The following is a 27,363-nucleotide window of genomic DNA, read 5'->3' on the forward strand; positions in this document are numbered from 1 at the left end:
CAATTACACTATTAGTGGTAAGGGAGAATGAAAATATATGTGCAAATATTGGAGGTTCAGAATAAAATGGCATGGAGAAGGGACATTTAAAGAGACTTACCAAGATAGATTTTCTAGAGTATGGGGGCAAAGCCAGGCAAGATGATAAGAAGAAGAAGAAGAAAGGGAAAGGGAAATGGGAAATGGGACTTGATATACCGCCTTTCTGAGGTTTTTGCAACTACATTCAAAGCGGTTTACATATAAAGAACAGAGGAATAAAGAAGATCAATAATAAGGAAAGCCAACCTGAGGCATACCATCAACTAAATATGCAAAACACCTTTACTAGTTCTCTGAAACTGATTCAAGAAGAATCTAAAAATAAGATACATTAGAGAAGCAAACCTGTTGAACCTCTCCCAACTAAATAGTAAGAAAATAAATCAACAGTAGCACCCAAAGAGATGAAAATAGTAATTAGAGACAAGGTGTTGGGAAAGAAACTGAGAAGACAGATTCCTCCACTGACTGATTATAAAATGCTAACAGAAATATTTCCTCAATCTGACCAGACCAGGAGGCTTCACTAATTTTTCAGTGAGGCCCACTTTGGCTCCAAGAATGAGAACCAACAAGTATCTTCTCATGCAAAGTTGTGATGCTTCTAACCTGCCTCTGTCAATAACATTGACCCCCTGATTCTATATAGCGCAACTTAAGTTGCACGTGCAAATCCAGTCGTATACTAGATTTGCGCGTGACTTAATTAGTTAACAAGCCAATCAGTGCATATAATTACCACTTAACATACTAACATAGTAGATGATGGCAGAAAAAGACCTGCACAGTCCATCCAGTCGGCCCAACAAGACAACTCATATGTGCTACTTTTTGTGTATACCCTGGCATTAATTAGAATTTACAGGCAGAACTGTCTAAGTGTATTCTATAATGTGACTATATAAATTCTAAGTCGCATAGTTAAAAAGGGGACGTGGCCATGGATATGGAATGGGCAGGCCGTCAGCGTTTCTAAAATCTATGCATGTTGGCGAACCTGCCTGCGACTAAAGTTTGTTACGAGGATGGGTGCTCATAATCAGGGGCGTATCTGTAATGGGGCCCCCGTAGATTTGGTCCTGGACCCCCCTACCGACAGCCCTCGCAACCCCCCCTCCTGCCGCCAACCTGCCGTTGCCTACCTTTGCTGGCGGGGGACCCCAACCCCCGCCAGCCGAAGCCGTCATCCTTCGTTCGTTTGTTTTCTTCTTTCTGAGTCTGACTCGTCTCTGACGCCTTGCATGTACACAACGTGCAGGACGTCAGAGTCAGACTCAGAAAGAAGAAAACAAACGAACGAAGGACGACGGCTTCAGCTGGCAGGGGTTGGGGTCCCCCGCCAGCACAGGTAAGCGACAGCAGGCGGGTGGTCAAGAGGGTCCTCGAGCGGGCGGGCGGGCGACAGTTGTTGGAGGTGGTTCTGGTTCTGGTGGCAGTGGCGCCGGGGGGTGTTAGCCGGGGGGGAAGGCTAAAATGTGCCCCCTCACTTCGGCTCTGGACCCCTCTACCGGCGAAGTCCAGATACGCCCCTGCTCATAATATTCTATAAACTGTGTGGAAATTAAGGTTTAATTTATAAAGTATGCCTCCACCAGTCTCTGTCTCTATCAAACACTATACTTCCAGTCTCTCTCAAACTTTCTCACTATGTGTCACCACTCTCTCTTCTGTCCCTCACCCATCATCAGTATCACAAGTATCCACTTTTTGATTCTCACCCTCCTCTATCAGCACTTTTTTTTTTAAATACTGAAACTGCATGCTATAATTAACAGTGATTTGCTTTGGACTCCCAGAAACTTTCAGGATGTCCATAATTACTTTTGTGAAAACAAAGACAACCACACCAAGAGAAGCAAAATAAAGAAAAATCCCCTGATAAGAAACTGGCAAGCATATCTCAGGAGGCCAATTCAAGGGCTTATTTTCAAAATGCACTGTCCATTTTGGTTGCATCAGAGAAAAATCATTTTTCATGTAATTATAAATATTTTTCATTTTCCACAAGAGGTGGAATAAATATATATTCAAAAAGCTAAAACATGATAATTGTAAGTGTTGTTTAAAATCTTGCATTAGTTATGTGTTACATATGTTTTAAAAATGTTGAATTTTAGAGATATCAATGCATTTCATTCTATGCCAGAGAGCTTGTGCCAGCCCTTTCAAGGTAAGTGGGCTTCACTTCTGCCCCCAATACTTCCACTGGACCACCAGGGATACACGTAAGCCTGAGTAGGGCTTATGATGATGCCGGGCCACTGGAGGTTGATGGGGGATAGCCCATGTTGGAGTTTTTTGGGCGGGGAATCAGAGGAGCCTACTCTGCTATTTGGGGGGGGGGGGGGGGGGAATTGCAAGGAGGATCAGAGGGTCGGATTTTTTGTAGTTATGCGGGTGCTGGCTGATATTCAAAGCCAGCATCCACATAGCTAAGTGAGTGAATTTAGAACAGCTTTTGAGCTGAATATTGCCAGCATTCGCATGCCTACCAGCTCCTCCCTAACACCATCCCCAGTTACTCTCCTGACCTGCCCACATTTTGGGGGGCTGGTCAGAGCCGATATTCAGCAGCATTGACAGTTTAGTGCCACTGAATATTGGGATTTAGATGGCCCTGAGCGATTTAAAAAGGTAACCAGGCGAAATAAGGCGATTTGTGCAAATTCTTTTTTACTCCCTTAAGCTGCAGTAGCCACTGGTTCTCTAAAAGAACTTTGGTATTATTGGCTGTAGAAGCAATTTCAGGGCAACGGCTTCCTAAGGTAGAGCCCACACGATGCACAAATTCTGAATCCACTATGCCTTTATCACTGAGGGGCCCTTTTACTAAGGTGCATAAGCGTCTACCTAGGTCCAATGTGTGCCAAAATGGAGTTACCACATGGCTGCTGTATTATGATAATTTCATTTTTGTCGTGCATCCGATACGCACGTCCGAAAAATAATTTTTATTTTCGGATGCACATATTGGACGCGCGCCAAGTGGCACTTGACGCGTGTTGGTCATTACCGCCCGGTTGCCGCGTGAGTCTTTACTGCTAGGTCAATGGGTGACAGTAAGGTCGGACGCACGGCAATTTTGATTTTGTTGCACGTCCATTTTTGGCAAAAATTTTAAAAGCCCTTTTTTACAGGCGTGCTGAAAAATGGATTGGCGTACGCCCAAAACCCATGTCTACATTACAGCAAGCCATTTTTCAGTGCACCATAGTAAAAGGACCCCTGAATGTCACAGTGGTGTCCTGAGCCAACCTAGAAAGAGAAAGGGCAGAATTTTGTGAAGAAAAACAAGAAAAATAAAACAGTTCTCTGTCCTACTGCTTTGAGTAGACTTAAGGATTTTCTTCTGCCATTAGGGGAAAAAGGGATGATGATGGTGGCCACACCTGGGGTCCTCAGGGGCCATTACTGGCCCCCAGGCCTTGCACTAAAAATCATAGGACCAGAGTACTCACTTACATGCTGCTCAGAAAAATTATGCACAAAGCCCAAATAACAATGGACCACAAGAATAATAAAGTTAGGACATATGTGAACCAATATAAGTACTGAACTATAACTGTCTATAATTGACCATAACTGGTCTATCAATGTCAAATTGGCTTTATTCTATGAAGGCAGCCATCAGACATCATCTTTGTTTTTTTTTATTTTATTTTACATTTATTAAGTATATATTGAAGTTACATATCAAAAGTGTGATAAAGAAATGGAAAAAACTTGGCAAAATGATCACTAATCAAATCCGATTGTTCACAATAACAACATCTCAGATTGATAGCAATATTCCAGAAAATCAGATAAAACTTACCATGAGTCTGCTGAATATCGCTGCTCTATAACTGTCAGTTATAGCAGTGTTGAATATGCAATATGTAGTTTATTAAAGCCACGGCCACTGCTGCATGCAAACATTCACATGAGAGTTTTTCTTGGAATTTGGATTCACTCAAGAATGCCTGAATGTTATCTGCCATCAAACTTTTAAACATTTCCTTTGCTGGGATTGTAGGAGTTTTAGGAAAGTTCAAAACACATAAATCACAAATTTGTGCTATATTTTCCAGAGTCTTAGGGCCCTTTTACCAAGCTGCAGCAAAAGGTGGCCTGTGCAGCCATCGGCGAGTTTTTTTCACGTGCGCCGAGGCCCCCTTTTACTGCAGTGGGTAAAAGGGAAGTCTCTCTTTCCTGCAGGAAATGGCCATGTGGCAAGTAAAGCACTTGCCGTGTAGCCATTACGGGGGGGGGGGAGCCCTTACTGCCACTCATTGAGATGGCGGTAAGGGCTCCTGCGCTAACCTGCCGGTAACTGGGCAGCCTATGGCACTGCCTGATTACCGCCGGGTACACCCAGGCGCTATAAAAATAAATATATTTTTGTAGTGCTGGATGTGACAGCGCGATAGGGGTGGGAAGTACTGCCAGGCTGCTGCGGTAGCCCAGTGGTACTTCTTGTTTAGCAAGCGGTAAGCCCGTGTTACTTAGTAAAAGGAGTCCTTAAATCCTTAATCATTTCTATTTGTAAATTTTTCATAGAAGAAAGATTAACCTCCAATTCTTTTATCTTTCTAGTAGCTTGATCTAGTTCAGACTTTAATTGCAACACTTGACTCTCCAATTTATCAGTTACCTGAGTCAGCTCATGAACTTTAGGAAATAACAGTTTCGTTTGTTCAGAGACAGTTGACTGCTGGTCGAGTGACAAGTACCGAAGGAATGAACAGACCTGAGCTCTCTTCCTTGGGGTGCAAATTGGCTGTAACTGGGCTGCAGGCTGCGGGGGGGGGGGGGGGGGGGATAGCTCTCCGGTCTGCACTAAGATTGACATCCCCAAATGAAGTGCCACTCACTCCCTCCAGTGGCAACATCGAGGACGGCGTTTGCGCGAACTGCATTTCTTACACTGTACCACACACCAGATGTCTATCAAGAGGGCCCAAAGGCACTGTAGTTGGTCGAGAAAAGTGCAGACTCCCCTTACGCTTTCCCATTGAAACAACAGCACAGGAAAACGAGGTGCGTGTAGACTCAGCTAGCAGCGGCCATCTTGGATCATCTAAATATGTATATATTGTTGGAATGTAATTGTATTTTACATGCATTGCCTGTCACCTATTATTTCTCTGTGATTACTCTGTGACCTCTGATGTGAATTACTTAGAGAGGTCACACAGCTATGCAACTTCCTGTGGGGGTTAGACACAGCAGACACAGCACATGCAGCACATGGAGCACATGGAGCTCATGATCTCTCCTAACCTGAGAGGATCTATGGTGGTGTGAGCATCCATTACCATCTAAGCACATGGAAGGAGCTGATAATACAAATGTATAGTAATATGTATATATAAGCCTGTCTGATTATAATCTAACTACAAACTGTGAGTAAACAGATGTTTTGTTACTTCAACTTTAAAGTGACTCAGCAGTGAATTATTCAGGGGTGAATGAGAGAGAGATGAAGAAAGAAATTAACATTTCTAAAGCTGAAGCTGTGTGTACTAAAATCTGCTAATTATTTACTACAAATAATCCAACAAAAGGGTTATGGGCCCAGGGCTCAGGAATTGAAAAAGAAGAGAAATATTACCAGGCAGAAAAAAAGGCCACATTTTTCTCTTAAGTTTTAAAGGAAAGATTCAGTCTGTCTCTCTCTCCCCCCACACAGCAGACAGAAGGCTAAGAAAATGGCTGAGGGAAGAAATTCACCATTTTTCTATTCTCTCAAGGTGCCTAAATTAACTGAGTTTAATTATCGGCAGTGGGAACTAAGATTCATATGTCTCCTTCGAGCAAAAAGATTAAATATATGCTTAGACCAAGACAGAACAGATGAAAATATGGCTGAATGGGACAATGCAAACTATTATGTGAAGTGCATGCTTTTGGAAGCTCTCTCAGAGAAACAAGCCATATTAGTGGAGGGAAAAGATACACCAAAGGACATTTTATATAAACTGAGAACTATGTATGCAACTACATATGCAAAGCAGCAACCAATTTGGCTGGCAGAGTTGAATGAAACCAAATTAAGGGATAAAAGTAAATGTAATGATCACATTATGCATCTTATGTCTTCATTTCAAAAGTTAGAACTTTCAGGAATTCCCATGTGTGATGCATTGAAAAGAGCATTTCTTTTTACCTCACTATCAAAGAAGTTTGATGTTTTTAGGTCTGTAAATGAGGCCATTGAAGGGCAATCTTTTGAACAGACAACATCAAAACTAAGGCAGGAATGCATAATAAATGATTCTGAGGAGATGTGTTCTCAAAGCAAGTCAGAGAGAAATGAAACAAATTTCTTGGCAAAGAACAGAGGAAGGCGGAGCTATGGGAAAACTCCACCCAAGGGCAAGCTGATTTGCTACTCATGTGGAAAGGAGGGACATGTATCTAAACGGTGTAAGGAAACACAAAACACTCCCTCTAGCTCACCTAAGCCAATGGAACTAAAGAATTTTCAAACCAGGAAATGTATGAAGGACAAAGATAAACACAAGGGCTTTCTAATGGCAGAAAAATCTTTGACTATGGTAAATAATAATTCAAATGAAAGTACTTGGATTTTGGATTCAGGGAGCACATGCCATTTAACCAATTGTAAGGATTTCTTTCAGGAAATGTGTCCAGAGGAAGGTATTCTTAAAACTGCAAACGCAGGGACTGCTAAGATCCAAGCAAAAGGTATTGGATTCTTAAAATGCAAAGTGTCTAATGAAGTTAAAGAAATTCCTGTAAGTGATGTCTTGTATATTCCCCAAGCAGTTTGCAATATGCTTAGTGTATCTACATTAGATAAGAAGGGATTTGCGATTCATTTTGAAAACAGTAAGTGCACAATCTCTAAAAATGATGAAGTGTATGCTGAAGCTTTATGCATAATGATGTTTATAAACTGAGCATTTCAGGTGAAGCCTCACATCTGGCGCAAGTAAGGAAGAATGATGGTAAATGTAGTCTGGAAATCTGGCACCGCCGCCTGGGACATCGTGATTCTAAGGTGATCCAGGATCTTTACAGTAAGCAACTGGCCACCGGCATTCAGATAAGTGCAGATGCTGGTAAAATGGAGAAATGCATAGACTGTGTTACTCAAAAGGTGTGAGACCCTCATTTCCTGCATACACAGGAAATAGGAGTAATAAAGTACTGGACTTAATACACAGTGACTTATGTGGACCGTTTAATATCCCATCATTGGGAAATAACAGATTTGTGCTGATATTCTTGGATGATTTCTCTAGATATTGTGTGGCCTATTTGCTGAAAGAAAAAAGTCAAGTCACAGACATGCTGAAGAAATACGTAGCCATGGTGAGCAATAAATTTGAAAGAAAACCAAAGGTTCTTCAGACCGACAATGGTGGTGAGTTCACTTCACAAAGCATGTGCACATTTCTAGAACAAGAAGGCATTCAGCATATCACAACAGTAGCTTATACACCAGAGCAAAATTCTGTTGCAGAGAGAAAATTTAGGTCACTTGTGGAAATGACCAGATGTATGCTGTCAGATAGCAATCTCCCTAAAAGACTATGGGGGGAAGCCATTCTCACAGCAGTGTACCTACAAAACAGAATGCCAACTAATGGCGCTGAGCGCACACCACATGAGACATGGCATGGTAGGAAGCCAAACCTGTCACACATAAGAACATTTGGAAGTACAGCATATGCTCATGTACCAAAGCAAAGAAGGCATAAGCTGGATTCCACAACAGAAAGGGGCATTTTAGTTGGCTATGCTCCAGGACACAAAGGATATAGAATTTTGAATCTGAAAACTGGCATTGTTGGCATAAGACATGTTACATATTTTGATGAAAACAAAAGGGTTGATAAAGGCTGGATTATCCCAGATGAGCCTTATCATCCAGAATATGAAACTAGAACCATAATAGACATGCCAGTGTATATAAATGCCATACCAAGGCAGATGTCTGAAAGCAACTCACCTGTATCTAACGAGGAACAGACAGAGGAAGCAGACACAGAAAGGATCATTGAAGAAGACAGTACAGTTGGAGAAGGGGAATCAATTGGAGAAGGACTCTCAGATTTAGAGGATGCGGAAAGGTCAGACCAACCTGTTGTCAGACGCTCATCCAGGGAAAACAAAGGTGTTCCACCCCCAAGACTGTCTTACTTAACAAAGTCAGCAGAAGCTCAAGAGCCCTTAACATGGGATGAGATTGAGAAAATGCCAGCAGAAGAAGCTGCTGAATGGCATAAAGCTGCACAAGAAGAAATTGATGCATTGGATAAAAATAATACTTGGATTCTTACAAAATTACCTCCTGGCAAGAAAGCTATAGGATGCAAATGGGTATTCAAGTTAAAAAGGAATGCACAAGGAAAAGTGGAAAGGTATAAAGCCAGATTAGTGGCAAAGGGATATCTTCAAAAATATGGAGAAGATTTTGATGAAGTGTTTGCACCTGTAGTGAAACACACGACAATCAGAACACTTCTGAGCATTGCAGTCTCAAAAGGCATGCAAGTCAACCACATTGATGTGAAAACAGCGTTTCTTCACGGAGATATAACTGAAGACTTGTACATGGAACAGCCAACAGGTTTCATAAATACAAAACAAAGACAGCTAGTGTGTAAATTAAACAAAGGTCTTTATGGATTAAAGCAAAGTGCAAAATGTTGGAATGAAAAATTGCATGAAATATTGACAAATTTAGGATTTAAGCAAGGTGAAGCAGATAAATGTTTGTACACTAGGTGCACAAATGGACAATATGCATACATTTTAGCTTTTGTTGATGATCTGCTCATTGCAAGCAAAAGTGAGCAAGAGTACAAGGACATTGTAAAATATTTAAACCACAATGTTGAGATAAAAGAACTTGGTAATGTGTCATACTATCTTGGTATAGAAATTGAGAAACAAAATGATGGTTCTTATCTTCTAAGCCAGAAGCAGAAAATAAATGAGCTTATTGAAAGTTTAGGTATGCAAGATGCCCAAGTTGTAAGCACTCCCATGATCACTGATTTTCTGAAGGATGAAACAGTAAGAGAACCTTTACCAGATAACATCCAATATAGATCAGCCATAGGTAAGCTTTTATATCTAGCTACCACATACAGGGCTGATATAGCAAATGCAGTAGGAATTTTGAGCAGAAGGGTCAGCTCACCTACCAAATCAGATTGGACTGCAGTTAAAAGGATGGTAAGGTATTTAAAGGGTACCATTGATTGTAAATTAAAGATTTCAGCCAATAGTAATCCAAAACTAATATGTTACTGTGATTCAGATTGGGCAGGGGATCATTCTGATTATAAATCCACAAGTGGATATGTGTTTATGTATGGAAATGTACACATTTCATGGGCCAGTCATAAACAAAGTATTGTGAGTTTGTCTTCTACAGAAGCTGAATATGTGGCCGTATCGGAAGCGTGCAGAGAACTGATGTGGATTGAAAAACTTTTGCTGGATTTTGGAATAGCTGAAAAGAGACCAATCCAGATAATGGAAGATAATCAGAGCTGCATCCGACTGTCACAGAATGACAAGGTTCAGTCACGCACCAAGCACATCGCAACGAAATACCACAACGTGCGAGAGTTGGCGAAAGAAGGGGTCATCAGTCTACACTATTGTCACACCAGTGAGATGACAGCTGACATCATGACCAAACCGTTACCCAGAGAACATTTTGTGAATCTGCGTATAAAGCTTGGACTTTGTATGAATAAATAATTGCATGACAGTTATGCATGAGAAGGGGTTTGTTGGAATGTAATTGTATTTTACATGCATTGCCTGTCACCTATTATTTCTCTGTGATTACTCTGTGACCTCTGATGTGAATTACTTAGAGAGGTCACACAGCTATGCAACTTCCTGTGGGGGTTAGACACAGCAGACACAGCACATGCAGCACATGGAGCACATGGAGCTCATGATCTCTCCTAACCTGAGAGGATCTATGGTGGTGTGAGCATCCATTACCATCTAAGCACATGGAAGGAGCTGATAATACAAATGTATAGTAATATGTATATATAAGCCTGTCTGATTATAATCTAACTACAAACTGTGAGTAAACAGATGTTTTGTTACTTCAACTTTAAAGTGACTCAGCAGTGAATTATTCAGGGGTGAATGAGAGAGAGATGAAGAAAGAAATTAACATTTCTAAAGCTGAAGCTGTGTGTACTAAAATCTGCTAATTATTTACTACAAATAATCCAACATATATTTGATACTGTTTCAGGGTAGTTCTATTATTAGGTTTCAATTTACTGTTTTCAAGTTTACCTCATTTATTGTATTTATTTTTATACTTGGTTATTTTACTATGTTATGCTGTTAACAAATTTGTAAGTTTTATATTAAACTGTACCTGCTGTACACTGCCTTGGGTGAATCTCTTCATAAAGGCGGTTAATAAATCCCAATAAATAAATAAATGTAGGCGTGAAGACTTCTGCTGTAAATGCTTGTGCCTTACTACTGTCAATTAGGCACAGGGCTTTATAACACGTGCATATAACTTGACCTGCCTATGCCCCTCCCTGATCTACGCCCCTCTCTCAGTTGTATGCTATGCATTTTGTGTGCTCAATTTCTAGAATCCCAGGTAACAGTTAATTAGTGCCAATTAACACCAATTATAGCCAGTAATTGGTTGTTAATGCCTCTTAGCAGCTAATTATTACCTTAAGTTATGCAGGCAATGGCATTGTTCTATAACTTACATACACATCTTTGTGTGCTAAGCATAAAACTGTGATTGCAAATTTATAGGATTAGGGGGAATATGGCCTTAGATAGGTGAATGAATCCCAAAGCTCTGATCAGCAGCAGATCTTGTTGTGCTGTGGCAGAGTTTCTACTTTCTAGAGCAGTGATCTTCACTATATTGGCAAAAAAACTTCATTGTGAGAGCCAGCATCATAATCATATTTCCCCAACACTATCCCAACTCCCAGCAGCCTACATAAGTACATAAGCACCGCCATACTGGGAAAAGACCAAGGGTCCATCAAACCCAGCATCCTGTCTCCGACAGCGGCCAATCCAGGCTTCAAGAACCCGGCAACCCCCCCCCCCCCCCCCAAAAAAAAAATTTTTTTTTTTAAAATAATGTTCAATTGACTTTTCCCTCAGGAATCTGTCCAAACCCCCTTCAAATTCCGCAAGGCCAGCTGCTGTCACTACATTCTCCGGCAATGAGTTCCAGAGTCTAACTACACGCTGAGTAAAGAAAAACTTTCGCCTATTTGTTTTAAATCTACCACATTCTAGCTTCATCTTGTGTCCCCTGGTTTTGTTGTTGTTTGAAAGTGTAAACAAACACTTCACATCTGTCTGCTCTACTCCACTCATTATCTTGTAGACCTCTATCATATCACCCCTCAACCGCCTTTTCTCCAAGCTGAATAGCCCTAACTTTCTCAGCCTTTCCTCATAGGGAAGTCGTTCCATTCCCTTTATCATTTTCGTCGCCCTTCTCTGCACCTTCTATAATTCCTTTATATCTTTTCATTATATCATATTCATTGTGGATATCCTGGGAACCCAACTGGCCAGGTGTTCTCTGAGGACTGGGTTGAAAACCACTGCTCTAAACCTGGTCCTGGGGGCACCCCAGCCAGTCAGGATTTTGGGATATCCACAATGAATATTCATAATTGTGCTTAAATGAGCTCTAATTAACTTTGTTGCAGACAAAATATATTTCCCTCAATTTACTGCAATGCTTTTAGTGATTAAACAATTTTTATTCACTGTTCTAATCTTACAACAGTGATATTTTCTGGATATACATGCCCTCATCGATACCTCATTCATTCTCTTTCATACTTCATTCATTCTACCATAATGTTCAACCAACGACATTTCAATGGAGTGTTCATATATCGTACGGTGTACTCGGTATTTAAGTAACTACAACCTCTTACTGAGACACCAATTTAACTGTCTATTATTTCTTCTTCTTAGGTTACACCTTATATAGGAGTAACAACAGTCTCTGTCATTGGTTGAACATTATGGTAGAATGAATGAAGTATGAAAGAGAATGAATGAGGTATCGATGAGGGCATGTATATCCAGAAAATAACACTGTTGTAAGATTAGAATAGTGAATAAAAATTGTTTAAATCACTAAAAGCGTTGCAGTAAATTGAGGGCAATGAATATTCATGAGAGAGATTCACAGGCACTGCCTCCATTGCATGCAAATTCCTCTCATGAATATTCATTGTGGGTATCCCAAAAGCCTCGTCTTCTCGCAAAAGGCTTCCTTCTGTTTCTGACATCCTGTATCATTGGTGGTCCAGTGTGGGGGGGTGAAGGGTCAGAAGCGAAACCCATTTGTTCCTGCCCCTTGTGGCTGCCTCCTGCAAATAGCTGCCACAACCTCTCACAGCAGCCTTGTGGTCACGGGGGGTAGGGAGGGTCATTCTGTGTGTGTGTAGGGGGGGGGGGCGGCAAGGAAGGTTTGTAGTCTCACTGGCTCGGGGGGGGGGGAGGACAGTGGGCTTTTTCAGGGGCCAGAAAGGGATCAGGGAGACTTTGAGGTGGGAAACTTAGGTATGCAGGTTCCGGACTGTCGTATGCGGGCCCTGGCTGAATATCATCTGGGACCTGCATAGGATCCGGCAGCCATCCCCACCACATTTAGCCCCTGATATTCAGTGCCAGTGTCTGGACATGGCCCTGTTCTGAATATCTGGGGCTAATCTAGCTGACAATGATCAGTGTTTAAAAAAATGCCGACCACTGCCAACTGAGTATCAGCTGAAGAGAGTCTATATTTCAAGATGATGGAAGCAAAGCAAAACAAGTGACTTTCTCACTTCAAAAAAAGCATAGGGGAGGGGGGTGTTACCTACACAAAGCTGCAGGAACAATACTTGCCACCTTACTGGGCTGATTGGATGGCCCATACTGTCTTTACCTTCTGTGATTTACTACTGCGTGCTACATTGTTATGGTTAGGAGACAGTAGCAATTTAAAGGCTTGATTCTGAAGGGTCAACATTATTTATTTAGTCAGGTTTGTTATCCCCACCTCAGTTACAAAGGTATGTTCAAAGTAGGATTCTTGCCTTAAAATGTTTGGAGGCATTTTTAGTTAGGGACCTATTGTATCTCTGAAAAAAACCAAAACCTTGATAAATCTGGCCTTTGGTGGTTCTGCCAGTCCTGATGTAAATGTGTAGAATAAAATGTCCATGGAGCAGGGATGTACACACAAGCAGCAGCCCATAGAGAATACACTACTGAAGGGTTTATTCATTAATCAATTTAATTTCTACTTCAGACAGTACATGGAAGAAATGCCTGCCCCAAATATTACAACTGCAGCAGGAAACCATGCAAATGACATTGTATAAGGAAGTGATAAAACGAAGAGTTATTTTCATGTAGGTGAAACTTACTTGGGCAGACCTTTCTCCACCTCAACAGTACACAGCAGAACAAACAAGTCTTACCAGCTGAACATGTTGTTTCATCTTATTCAGCCTTAAGTACCTATCATGGGATATTACAGCTTAGCTATATTTACTTGGGTTTCTTTTCTTGTAACTCGCACAGATTAAACAGGCCTAGCTAATGTTCTTTTCTTTTAGCCAAAAGTAACTAACCTGTTAGGCTCTCTCACACGCACAAGGACTGCACGTACTACAGCAGGACATGTTTATCCACTCCTACCCTAGCTGAGATAATATTTATTCATCTCTCTGAACTCATTTTATTATTTTATTTATTAGGATTTAATTATCACCTTTTTGAAATAATTCACTCAAGGAGGTGTACAGTAAGAATAGATCAAACGAGCAATAGGCAATTACAGCAGTAAAATATTCAAGTAACAATACAAAGTATGGCATGGTATACTACTTGCAATGACTACAAAATACGTAATAGAACATTATAATTGGTAGTGAAGGGTAAGGCAAAGTTGTAACATATAGATGCGTAAGAAAGTAGGAAGAATTAGAAAGTAAAGTGACTGATTTGAAGAAAGTTGCAAATGAGGTCAGAGAGATGGTTAAATATCATCTCAGGAGTGGATAAACATGTCCTGCTGCAGTATGTGCAGCCCGAGTCAATCCTTGTGTGTGTGAGTGAGACTAACAAGTTAGTTACTTCTTCCATTAAAGGCTTGGTTGAAGAGCCAAGCTTTTACCTGCTTCCTGAAGTACAGATAGTCTTGTGTTAAGCGGAGCCTTTCAGGAAATGCATTCCAGATTGTGGGGGCTACTCCGGAGAAGGCTCACTTGCGGGTACCACATTATGTAATGTCTTTTGGAGAGGATGTAGTTAGTGAAAGTCCTTGGGAGGACCTTAGTGTCCTTGGCGGTGTGTGGAGGATCATCCTATTCTTCAGATGCTCGGGGCCATTTCCTTTCAGGGCCTTGAAGATCAGACATAGAGTTTTAAATTTAGCCCTGTATTGTACTGGTAGCCAATGAAGTTTTTGCAAAATTGGTGTGATGTGGTCACGTCGCTTGCAACCTTCCATGAGTCTTGCTGCTGCATTCTGAATCAGCTGGAGCTGGTGCAGGCCATTTGTAGTCAGACCATTGTATAGTGCATTGCAGTAGTCCAGTCTTGATGTTACCGAGGCTTGCACAACTGGAATAAGATTTACCTTCTCGGTGTAAGGAGAGAGGCAGCATAGCTGTCGCAAATAGTAGAAACAGCTCTTGAAGGTTGCTTGGATTTGGGGAATCAGAGTAAGTGTTGAATCTAACTGTATTCCAAGGTTCCTGACATGTTCAACTTTCTTTAAATTAGTCCTTTTATTTTCTAACTCATCTTACTCTCTTACCTATCTATATGTTCCATCTTTGCTTATATCCCACACTGTCAATTAAAATGTTATATTACGCATTGACATTGTAAGTAATATAATATGTTATGGACAAAGGTCTTCAACTTAATATTAAATTAATGCATTTTAAATAACAGAAACCTCAAGAGTCTAGGGTGCCTACAAAGATGGTCTTTGTTCTAAGAACTGGTAGATGTGGGGAATTGAGGTGTGATGACAGCCTTAGTTATGATGTGAAGTCAATGCTTCCCTGGATCAGTGGAAAGAAAAAAGAAATATAATTTCATATATTCATAGAAAAAAGGGAAAAAAGACTAAACGTCAGCCGGCGTGGCTAAACAGTAAGATAAAGGAAATCATTAGAGCCAAAAAACAATCCTTCAGAAAGTGGAGAAGAGAACCAACTGAAAGTAACAGGATAGATCATAAGGAATGCCAAGCCAAATGCAAAGCGGAGATAAGGAGGGCAAAAAATGACTTTGAGAAGAAATTAGCGTTGGAAGCAAAAATACATAGTAAAAATTTTTTTAGATACATTAAAAGCAGGAAACCGGCCAAAGAGTCGGTTGGGCCGCTGGACGAAAATGGTGTTAAAGGGGCGATCAAGGAGGACAAAGCCGTAGCGGAGAAATTAAATGAATTCTTTGCTTCGGTCTTCACCGAGGAGGATTTGGGGGGGACACCGGTGCCGGAAAGAATATTTGAAGCGGGGGAGTCGGAGAAACTAAACAAATTCTCTGTAACCTTGGAGGATGTAATGGGTCAGTTCAGCAAGCTGAAGAGTAGTAAATCACCGGGACCTGATGGTATTCATCCCAGAGTATTAATAGAACTAAAAAATGAACTTGCGGAGCTACTGTTAGAAATATGCAATCTGTCCCTAAAATCGAGTGTAGTACCGGAAGACTGGAGGGTAGCCAATGTTACTCCGATTTTTAAGAAGGGTTCCAGAGGAGATCCGGGAAATCATAGACCGGTGAGTCTGACGTCGGTGCCGGGCAAGATGGTGGAGGCTATTATTAAGAATAAAATTGCAGAGCATATACAAAACATGGACTGATGAGACAAAGTCAGCACGGATTTAGTGAAGGGAAGTCTTGCCTCACCAATCTAATGCATTTTTTTGAGGGGGTAAGCAAACATGTGGACAATGGGGAGCCGGTTGACATTGTATATCTGGATTTTCAGAAGGCGTTTGACAAAGTGCCGCACGAAAGACTCCTGAAGAAATTGCAGAGTCATGGAATCGGAGGTAGGGTACTATTATGGATTAAGAACTGGTTGAAAGATAGGAAGCAGAGAGTAGGATTGCTTGGCCAGTATTCTCAGTGGAGGAGGGTAGTTAGTGGGGTCCCGCAGGGGTCTGTGCTGGGTCCGTTGCTTTTTAATGTATTTATAAATGACCTAGAGATGGGAATAACTAGTGAGGTAATTAAATTCGCCGATGACACAAAATTATTCAGGGTCGTCAAGTCGCAGGAGGAATGTGAACGATTACAGGAGGACCTTGCGAGACTGGGAGAATGGGCGTGCAAGTGGCAGATGAAGTTCAATGTTGACAAGTGCAAAGTGATTCATGTGGGTAAGAGGAACCCGAATTATAGCTACGTCTTGCAAGGTTCCGCGTTAGGAGTTACGGATCAAGAAAGGGATCTGGGTGTCGTCGTCGATGATACGCTGAAACCTTCTGCTCAGTGTGCTGCTGCGGCTAGGAAAGCGAATAGAATGTTGGGTGTTATTAGGAAGGGTATGGAGTCCAGGTGTGCGGATGTTATAATGCCGTTGTATCGCTCCATGGTGCGACCGCACCTGGAGTATTGTGTCCAGTACTGGTCTCCGTATCTCAAAAAAGATATAGTAGAATTGGAAAAGGTACAGCGAAGGGCGACGAAAATGATAGTGGGGATGGGACGACTTTCCTATGAAGAGAGGCTGAGAAGGCTAGGGCTTTTCAGCTTGGAGAAGAGACGGCTGAGGGGAGATATGATAGAAGTGTATAAAATAATGAGTGGAATGGATCGGGTGGATGTGAAGCGACTGTTCACGCTATCCAAAAATACTAGGACTAGAGGGCATGAGTTGAAGCTACAGTGTGGTAAATTTAAAACGAATCGGAGAAAATTTTTCTTCACCCAACGTGTAATTAGACTCTGGAATTCGTTGCCGGAGAACGTGGTACGGGCGGTTAGCTTGACGGAGTTTAAAAAGGGGTTAGATAGATTCCTAAAGGACAAGTCCATAGACCGCTATTAAATGGACTTGGAAAAATTCCGCATTTTTAGGTATAACTTGTCTGGAATGTTTTTACGTTTGGGGAGCGTGCCAGGTGCCCTTGACCTGGATTGGCCACTGTCGGTGACAGGATGCTGGGCTAGATGGACCTTTGGTCTTTCCCAGTATGGCACTACTTATGTACTTATGTACTTATATATATTTTGGCGGTGCACACGCTCATCCTTTTCATTGTACTACTTCAGTTGTTACATATGTGTGGTTATTGACTCTGGACTTCATTATTAAAATTGAATGGTTCCTCCGTTTTTTTGCTACAGTGTCTTTTCTCCAGTAGGGAGTGTTTTATACTGTGGTTGGTTTCGGAGGTAATCTTATCAATAGAAATTAAACCAGTGATGACGAGTCTGTTAAGGGGTAGACCATCTATGTAGGCACCCTAGATTCTTGAGGTTTCTGTTATTTAAAATACATTAATTTAATATTAAGTTGAAATCCTTTGTCCATGACATACTAGTAAGAGCATTTTGTTTATAGTTTCTTGATTTTTGCTCTTTAGCTCTAATTTTTGGATTTTGAAGTAGTATAATATGCCATATTTTGTATTGTTATTTGAATATTTTTACTGCTGTAATTGTTTATTGGTTATGTCTGATTTATTCTTACTATACACCACCTTGAGTGAATTACTTCAAAAAGGCGATAAAAAAACCTAATAAATAAATATATATGCAGTGGACCTTGAGGAATAGGAAAAATTTAGTGTTAAACATTTTGCTGCTTTTTAGTTTTCTCAGTCTGTTCAGACACTATGAATTCTTGCTCAGGGAAATTGTTTTATTTTTGTCCATTTTTCCTTAGTGAAGGTGAGCAGGAAAATCCACATTTGTAGCAAAACATGATTTGATCTGCAAAGAAATCCAAAGCAGGTTTGAAGAAGCCCAGATTAAATTTCTTCAAGTTGTCAAATCAGATTGGAGGAGATACACTTCCAATTTTCCCCCAAACCAGTGTGGAAAATATATATATTTCAGTCATGGATCTGAAATCAGACTGGTATGCACCTGATTAGAGATTGCTGTTAAAAGTGGGCATCTTTGAGTTTCAGAAGCCCTAAAATAGTGTTTCCCCCAAGTCCAGTCCTGGAGTACCCCTTGCCAGTCAGGTTTTCAGGATATCCACAATGAATATGCATGAACTTGATTTGCATGTACTGCTTCCATTATATGCAAATCTCTTCCATACATATTCATTGTGGATATCCTGAAAACCTGACTGCCAAGGGGTACTCCAGGACCGCACTTGGGAAACACTGCCCTAAGACATCTCTATGAATTAAATATCAAATGTCAACTTAAATTTCACTTCAACCCTAACAGTGAACATCTGTTTACAAAAAGAATAGCATTACACTAGAGGTTTCACTATATAAGGGCAGCACATTCCCCACTATTCTGTGTCTAGCAGAAGAGGATAACACATCAGGTGTATGTTGCATGGAAAACAAATCAATGCTTTATGTTGAATTGTCTTTAATTCAAATAAAGATAGCAAAGTTACATAGCAGATATCAGCTAATAAGGATCAGGTGACTCATCAAGGCTACATGATTCCCCCTGCTGATATTTATCTACTACTACTACTATTTAGCATTTCTATAGCGCTACAAGGCGTACGCAGCGCTGCACAAACATAGAAGAAAGACAGTCCCTGCTCAAAGAGCTTACAATCTAATAGACAAAAAATAAAGTAAGCAAATCAAATCAATTAATGTGTACAGGAAGGAGGAGAGGAGAGTAGGTGGAAGTGAGTGGTTACAAGTGGTTACGAGTCAAAAGCAATGATAAAGAGGTGGGCTTTCAGTCTAGATTTAAAGTTGGCCAAGGATGGGGCAAGACATAGGGGCTCAGGAAGTTTATTCCAGGCGTAGGGTGCAGCGAGACAGAAGGCGCGAAGTCTGGAGTTGGCAGTACTTCCTCCCTCTCCCCTTTGAAGGCTAACACTCTTTGCTTTCTGCAAAGTAAAGAGACCTTAGCAACCTGTGGTGCACACGCAGCCACCCTATCTACGGACGTTTATATTACACCGGCATGAAGAGAGACAACAGAAAGTTGCGGTTTCAAGAAAAACAATTCTCCTACCTTTTTTTTTTTTGAGCTTACCTCCTATCCCACGTCTTCTTACTACTACTACTACTACTTAACATTTCTAGAGTGCTACTAGGGTTACCCAAGGTTACCTGGAAGCTATCAGCAGTATAAGCCAGATTGTTTGCAGGATATCACTGTTCATCAGAGGCAGTTTTATCATTGGCCACCTTTAGTCATCTACTAAACAATGGCCTGAGAACTAGGGGGGGGGGGGTCCAGGGTTCAAATCCCATTGACGCTCCTTGTGATCTTGGGCAAGTCACTCAACATGCTGCATTGTCTCGGGTATAAACTTAGATTTGTAAACCCTCCAGGGACATGAAAATACCTACAGTACCTGAATGTAATTCATCTTGAGCTACAACTGACAAAGGCATGAGCTAAATCCAAATCCCACTACTGTAGCAAGAGGTCATTCCTAAAGCCAGGCCTCCATTTCTTTGATCCTACTAACCTTATTCACCACTGCCTGCTGTATACTAGAAACATGTGTAAGGATCATTGCAGGATCTTCACTAGTCCCGTATATTCCTGTCCCTAGGACCAAACCAAGACAGTGTAGAGAGGAGGTATACACCATCTGCTTACAGCATACCCCCTTTCTGGGATGACTGCAGTGGTACTTCCTGTCATATATAAGTCAGATACCCCTATTGAGCTTGTGTGGTGGTAGTGGTGTTGTGGTGTGATTGGTGGTGGTTTTGTTCATAGTGTGTGTTAAGGCCAAGTCCATGGACCTCTTATTTATATTTTGTCTCTTGAATGTGCCAGGCAGAGGATTTACTCATTCCTTTGCTTGCTGTTTGATAGAGGAGTGAAGCAGTTGCTTGGCCATCAGTCAGAAGGGACCAAGGATGAAAAAGACCCACTCAGAAGCTGGACTACAGAGGAAGTACAGTGTACACGATTATACCTCTTAGGAAGAGTCTGTGTGGAAGTGGGATCCCAGGCCCCAAAAGATTGCATGTGCCGGCTTGAAGAACCCAGGATACCTGTTACTCAAATCAACAATTATACACAAGAGATCACAAACACAGACAAAGGAGGAGAGTGGAACTTTACAGTGGTTTTTCAATGCTGTACTACTGTAAGCAAAACATATACTAACTCAGAACTGTACCATTTTACACCGAAATTTAGTAAAGGATTTGGAGCACCCCATATTTGCCTCTTATTTTTGGTAGAATGTCTATGCCAGGACTTTGAAGGGAAATCTTTTCCCTCCAGAGAGAACCTGTACCCATGGAGAAGATTGTGCATGTTGAGACAAAGTGGGGAGAAGACAGGGAGGAAATGGGCCGTAACATTTTTGATTATTCCTGAACTAGGTTTTTAATCATTCTTGTTTTAATCTTTTATTACTACTACTACTGTTATTTAGCATTTCTATAGCGCTACAAGGCGTACGCATCGCTGCACAAACATAGAAGAAAGACAGTCCCTGCTCAAAGAGCTTACAATCTAATAGACAAAAAATAAAGTAAGCAAATCAAATCAATTAATGTGTACAGGAAGGAGGAGAGGAGGCGAGTGGTTACAAGTGGTTACAAGTCAAAAGCAATGATAAAGAGGTGGGCTTTCAGTCTAGATTTAAAGGTGGCCAAGGATGGGGCAAGACGTAGGGGCTCAGGAAGTTTATTCCAGGCGTAGGGTGCAGTGAGACAGAAGGCGCGAAGTCTGGAGTGGCAGTAGTGGAGAAGAGAACAGATAAGAAGGATTTATCCATGGAGCGGAGTGCACGGGAAGGGGTGTAGGGGAGGACGAGTGTGGAGAGATACTGGGGAGCAGCAGAGTGAGTACATTTATAGGTTAGTAGAAGAAGTTTGAACATGATGCGAAAACGGATAGGGAGCCAGTGAAGTGACTTGAGGAGAGGGGTAGTATGAGTAAAGCAACCCTGGCGGAAGACGAAGTGGGCAGCAGAGTTTTGAACCGATTGGAGAGGGGAGAGGTGACTAAGCGGGAGGCCAGCAAGAAGCAGATTGCAGTAGTCTAAACGAGAGGTGACAAGGGTGTGGATGAGGGTTTTGGTAGAGTGCTCGGAAAGAAAGGGGCGGATTTTACGGATGTTGTAAAGAAAGAAACGACAGGTCTTGGCGATCTGCTGGATATGAGCAGAGAAGGAGAGAGAAGAGTCAAAGATGACCCCAAGGTTTCGAGCTGAGAAGACAGGAAGAATGAGAGAGCCATCAACAGAAATAGAAAACGGGGGAGTGGGGAGGTGGGTTTGGGGGGAAAAATGAGAAGCTCGGTTTTGGTCATCTTTAATTTCAGGTGGCGTTGAGACATCCAGAGACAGCAATGTCAGACAAGCAGGCTGAAACTTTGGTTTGGATGCAAGGTGAGATATCAGGGGTAGAAAGGTAGATTTGGGAGTCATCAGCATAGAGATGGTAGGAAAAGCCATGGGATGAGATTAATGAACCAAGGGAAGAAGTGTAGATAGAAAAGAGGAGGGGACCAAGAACAGAACCCTGAGGTACACCGACAGGCAGAGGGATAGAAGTAGAAGAGGATCCACCAGAGTGAACACTGAAGGTGCGGAGGGAGAGGTAGGAAGAGAACCAGGAAAGGACAGAGCCCTGGAATCCAAGTGAGGACAGGATATCGAGGAGTATGCTGTGATCAACAGTGTCAAAAGCAGCGGAAAGATCAAGAAGAATGAGGATGGAATAGAGACCTCTGGATTTAGCCAGTAATAGGTCATTGGAGACTTTAGTAAGCGCAGTTTCAGTTGAGTGGAGAGGGCGAAAACCAGATTGTAGTGGGTCAAGAATAGCATGTGAGGAGAGAAAATCAAGGCAGCGGCGGTGAACAGCACGCTCAAGTAATTTGGAGAGAAAAGGGAGGAAGGAGATGGGTCAGTAATTAGAGGGACAAGTAGGGTCTAGAGAAGGCTTCTTAAGGAGAGGTGTGACCACAGCATGTTTAAAGGCAGCAGGAACAGTCGCAGTGGAAAGTGAGAGGTTGAGAATGTGACAGATAAAAGGAATAAGAGCAGGTGAGATGGCATTAAGAAGGTGGGTGGGAATGGGATCAGAGGAACAGGTGGTACATTTTGAGGAAGAAAGGAGAAGTGTAGTTTCCTCTATAGTAACTTCAGGAAAGGAGGAAAAGGAATGTGGGGAAGGAGAGAGAGGGGAACGGACTAGTGGAGGGAGAGGTGGCGAGCAGGGCCGGTCAAACCCAGTAAGCAGGGTAAGCAGGAGGGTACATGCCTTCAAGGGCGTCACTTTGCAAGCAATCAACCTCTGTTGAGTATCTAATCTCTGCTGCTCATCTCAGTCTGGCTCCAAAGCTGTCAGCTCTCTGTCCCGTCCCCTCCCCCCTCCCAAGCAGAGAAATACCCTCCTTGTGAACTGAATCTGGCTCTGAAATAACTTGTGGGAGCTCAGCTAACCTCTGTCCTCTGCCCAGAGAGGGCTCAGACAGAGACAGCACAGCAGAGCCTGGACCCTTGTTTTGTCAGAGACTGCTGTTTAGTGCTGCACCTGACCCACCCCCACCCCCACCCCCAACACAGCAACTCACAGGACAGGAGAGCTAGATGCCTGCTTTCAATTACTAACCATCACCTATCTCTCATTCCCACTTCAGTAACTCCTGTTAGTCTGTCCAACTCAGATGTAGAATGTTAGTTTATGCTGATTAAGTCTGTCCTAGCTAGATCCTAAGCTGTGCTCGATGGGAAGGCTATTGTGCTGCATGCAGAGTCTAACTTCTTAGGATTTCGGGTTAATTTTTGAAGAATTTGAAGAGGGGCTATCTCTGTTCTACATGTGTGTGTCTGCAAGGCCAAGTGTCTGAATAGGGATCTGTTTGTTAGATTCTGAAATTTTGATAACACATTGTTTTTCAGAGTTGGCAAGACTGTCTGTTCTCCTATTTCCTGGTCTGTGTGCTAAGTTATTTTTCTTCTATACTGGTGTAATATTTTCAATGATGCCATGGCTGGTAAAAGGGGTGTGTCTACTGTGGGGGCAGAGCCATAGTGATCCCGCCTCTGGATGGGTAGGGGCGCCGACTGATAGACTGCAGGAGGGCGCTAAAAACCCTAGGGCCGGCCCTGGTGGCGAGGTAGAGAATTCAAGGTTTATCTTTTGAACATTGTTGTGAAAGAATTCAGCAAGGGTTTGAGGAGATAATGAAGGGGGAGTTGGGGGAGGGGCACCTTGAGGAGAGAGTTCAATGTGATGTAGAGAAGTCGAGGGTTAGAGCCAAGAGAGTTGGTCAGTTGGATATAATAATCCTGTTTGGCGCGTAAAAGAACAGAATGGAAGGAGGTCAGCATGAACTTAAAGTGTAAGAAATCAGCAAGGGCCCGAGATTTCCGCCAGAGGTGTTCAGCGGAGCGGGTACAGGAACGTAGGTAGCGGATATTAGAAGTCAGCCAAGGTTGGGGTTTTGTACGCCTTATAGGGCGGGTCATCAAAGGCAGTGGCCTAGCAAGGGCGGGGCGGTGGGGGCGGGGCGCCCCGGGTGTCAGCGGGTGGGGGGGGGGTGCTCCGTTCCCACTGCTCCCACCCTGTCCTGCCTTAAAAAAATTTTTTTTGAAGCGCCGGAGTGGCAGGCAGCGCCTTGCATCTGCCCTGCTAGTAAAAATCTCCTTGATCGACGTCGCGTCGGACCTTCCCACATTGAGTCCCGCCCTCCTCTGAGGTAACTTCCTGTTACCGCGAGGGCAGGCGGGACTCAATGTGGGAAGGCCCGACGTGACGTCGATCGAGGAGGTTTTTACTAGCAGGGCAGACGCGAGGCGCTGCCTGCCACTCCGGCGCTTCGAAAAATTTTTTTAAAGGCAGGACAGGGTGGGAGCAGGAGAATGGAGCTGGTAGGTGTGTCGGGTCGGGTGGGAGGGAGGACTCAGATGGGAGAAGGGGATTAGGGAGGGTGGGGGAGCTCAGATGGGTGCTCAGAGGGGAGAAGGGGATTGGGGAGGGTGGGGGAGCTCAGATGGGTGCTAAGAGGGGAGAAGGGGATTGGGGAGGGTGGGGCAGCCCAGAGGGGTGCTCAGAGGGGAGAAGGGGATTGGGGAGGGTGGGGGAGCCCAGAGGGGTGCTCAGAGGAGAGAAAGGGATTGGGGAGGGTGGGGGGAGCTCAGATGGGTGCTCAGATGGGAGAAGGGGACTGAGGAGGGGAGTGCTCAGATGGGAGAAGGGGACTGGGGAGGGGAGTGCTCAGATGGGAGAAGGGGTCTGAAGCTGGAACTGGGGTCTGACAAGGGGGCAGGAGGAAAAATGGGTCTATGCCTGGGGCAGGTGGGAGAATGGGTCTGGGGCTGAAAAGGGGGATGCAAGGCATGTGGTGGATGAAGGGGGCTGAAAAGGAGGGTAGTTGGGATAAGGGGGCTAGTACTGGAACTGGGGGCTGAAAAGGGACAGGGGCTGAAACTGTGGGGACTAGGGGCTTTAAAGGGGACAGAGAGAACTGGCTGGGGCTGAAGCTCGGGACTGTTGAGAGAAAAGGGCTGGGGTTGAAACTAGGGGCTGAAAAGGGGACAGGGAGAAGTGGCTGGGGGCTGAAGCTCGGGACTGATGGGAGAAAAGGGCTGGGGACTGGTGGGATAGTGGGGCTGAAAAGGGGGGCAGGTGGGAGATGTGGGCTGGGGCTGGAACTAGGGGCAGGTGGAATAAGGGGGCTGGAACTGGGGGCTGAAAAGAGGGGGCAGAGAGAGAGAGGGGACAGACCCTGGATGGAAGGGGGGAGAGTGAGGGAGGGCAGACCCTAGATGGATGGGAGAGGGAGGGCATACGGATTGAAGGGGCAGAGAGAACGGGCAGATGGTGGGTGGAAGGGGGAGAGAGAAAGAGGGCAGACTGGGGCAAATGGTGGATGGAAGGGGCAGAGATAAAGGGCAGATGTGGATGGAAGGAAGAGAGAGAGAGAGGGCAGATGTTGATGGAAGGTGGAGAGAGAAATGGCAGACTGGGCAGATGGTGGATGGAAGGGGCAGAAATAGAGGGCAGATGTGGATGGAAGGGAGAGAGAGGGCAGACAGTGGATGGAAGGGGCAGAGAGAGAGGGCAGACACTGGATGGCAGAGAGAGAGCGAAGGCAGATGCTGGATGGAAGGAAGACAGTGAAAAGAAGACGAGGAAAGCAGAAACCAGAGACAACAAGCTGTAAATATATTTTTTTATTATTTTGCTTTAGGATATAGTATTGTAGCTGTGTTAATAAATGTTTATAAATAGAACATGTAAATAAGGTAATCTTTTTATTGGACTAATTTTAATACATTTTGACTTAACTTTCAGAGAACAAAACCCCCTTCCTCAGGTCAGGATAGGATACTGTAACAGCACTATACTGTATTGACCTGAGGAAGGAGATTTTGGCCTCTGGAAGCTAAATGTATTAGTCCAATAAAATGGTATTATTTTATTTTCTGTATTTCTTTTATTTCTATTTGTTAATTTGTAAAGTGGTGATTGGTATTTGTTAGTTTTTTTCAAATTTACATCTGCTGTCTTTATATTTTGCACAGTACTAGGGGACATTTTCTGTTTCTGTGGTGTTGCATTGTATGCAGAGTCTGGCATTGGGGGTTCAGTTTAATTTTTGTCTAAATAGAAAGTTTATGATTACTTATTCTATAGTGGACTAGGGTGTATCTGTGTTTGTGAAAAAGACATGGCTTTCAATTGGCATTGACTGTGCAGGATCGACGATCTGTACTATTCTGTCTGGTTTCGTTTTACAATAGGTGAATTGATGTTCTAGTGCTCATTGTAGTGTTTAAGATGCTTTCCTTTTCCTTGTGTGACTCGTAGAAATGACTGCTTATGGTATGGTAGAATTGCTCTATAGGTCCTGAGTGTTTTGTATTCTTGGTATGCCCAGTACTGGATTTGGGGGGGGGGGGGGTGTTAAAAAATGACCGGCCCCGGGTGTCAACTACCCTAGCTACGCCACTGATCAAAGGTGCAAGAGTGTCTAAGGCAGAGGATAGAGTATTGTAAGAAGAAACAGCCTCGTTGACAGACGTGGATGGTGCCACAGTAGAGAGGAGGTTTGAAACATGGGAGGATAGAGATGAAGGGTCAATATCGTGAAGATTCCTAGATAAATTAGATAAGATAGGACGGGACTGGGAGGGAGGAGATTTAAGTATGAAAGTTATAAGATGGTGATCAGAGAGGGGAAGATCAAAGGCAAGGAAACTAGAGGGTGAACAGTTGGAGGAGAAGATGAGATCAAGACAGTGACCATTTTGATGAGTGGGGGAGGTGGAGCATAGTTGGAGATTAAAGGAGGATGTTAAAGCGAGTAACTTGGAAATATAAGAGTTGGAAGGATCATTAGCAGGAATATTAAAGTCACCAAGGATGAGAGAGGGGGAGGAAGGATCATGGAAGAAGGCAATCCAGGCATCAAAGTCACTGAGAAAGGATGAAAGGGACTTATTAGGGGGACGATAAATGACCGCTATTCGAAGAGGCAGAGGAGAGAAAAGGCGGATAGAGTGGACTTCAAAGGAGGAAAAACAGTGAGATTGAGGTGGAAGAAGGGGTTGAAATCTGGAGGAGGGAGAGAGAAGTAGTTCAACACCGCCCCCGCGACCAGCAGGGCGAGGAGTATGTGAAAAAAGATAACCGCCATGGCAGAGGGCTGCGACTGAAGCAGAGTCATCAGGGCAGAGCCAGGTTTCTGTTATGGCGAGCAGATGGAGGTGACGCGAGATAAAGAGGTCCTGGATATAGGGGAGTTTGTTACAGATAGAGCGGGCATTCCATAGGGTGCAAGAGAAGGGCAGAGAAGAGGAGGGGAGTAGAGGGATAGAGATGAGGTTAGAGAGGTCGCGGTGAGATCTGTAGAGTTGGGATAATAATTGGTGAGGAGGGCCAGGATTGGGATTGATGTCACCGACTGAAAGTAAGAGAAGGAGTAAAAGAGAGCGGAGGAGAGTAGGAGAGGTGTGGCCATGAAGGCGTCGAAGGTGAGAGGTATTTAGGTGGAAAGGGGAAGGCAAAATGGAGGGAAGAAAGAGATGGAGATTAAAAGCCAAGAGGGAGGAAGAGGGTAGGAGAGAAGGTGAGGTGATGAAGTCAATGGATGGGCAGTGAGTTCCTGTAGCGGAGAGAGGTAGGGGGTGAGGGAAAAGATTAGGAAGGGACAGGG

The sequence above is a fragment of the Microcaecilia unicolor genome, chromosome 2 (assembly GCF_901765095.1).
Source record: "Microcaecilia unicolor chromosome 2, aMicUni1.1, whole genome shotgun sequence".
Classification (NCBI taxonomy): domain Eukaryota; kingdom Metazoa; phylum Chordata; class Amphibia; order Gymnophiona; family Siphonopidae; genus Microcaecilia; species Microcaecilia unicolor.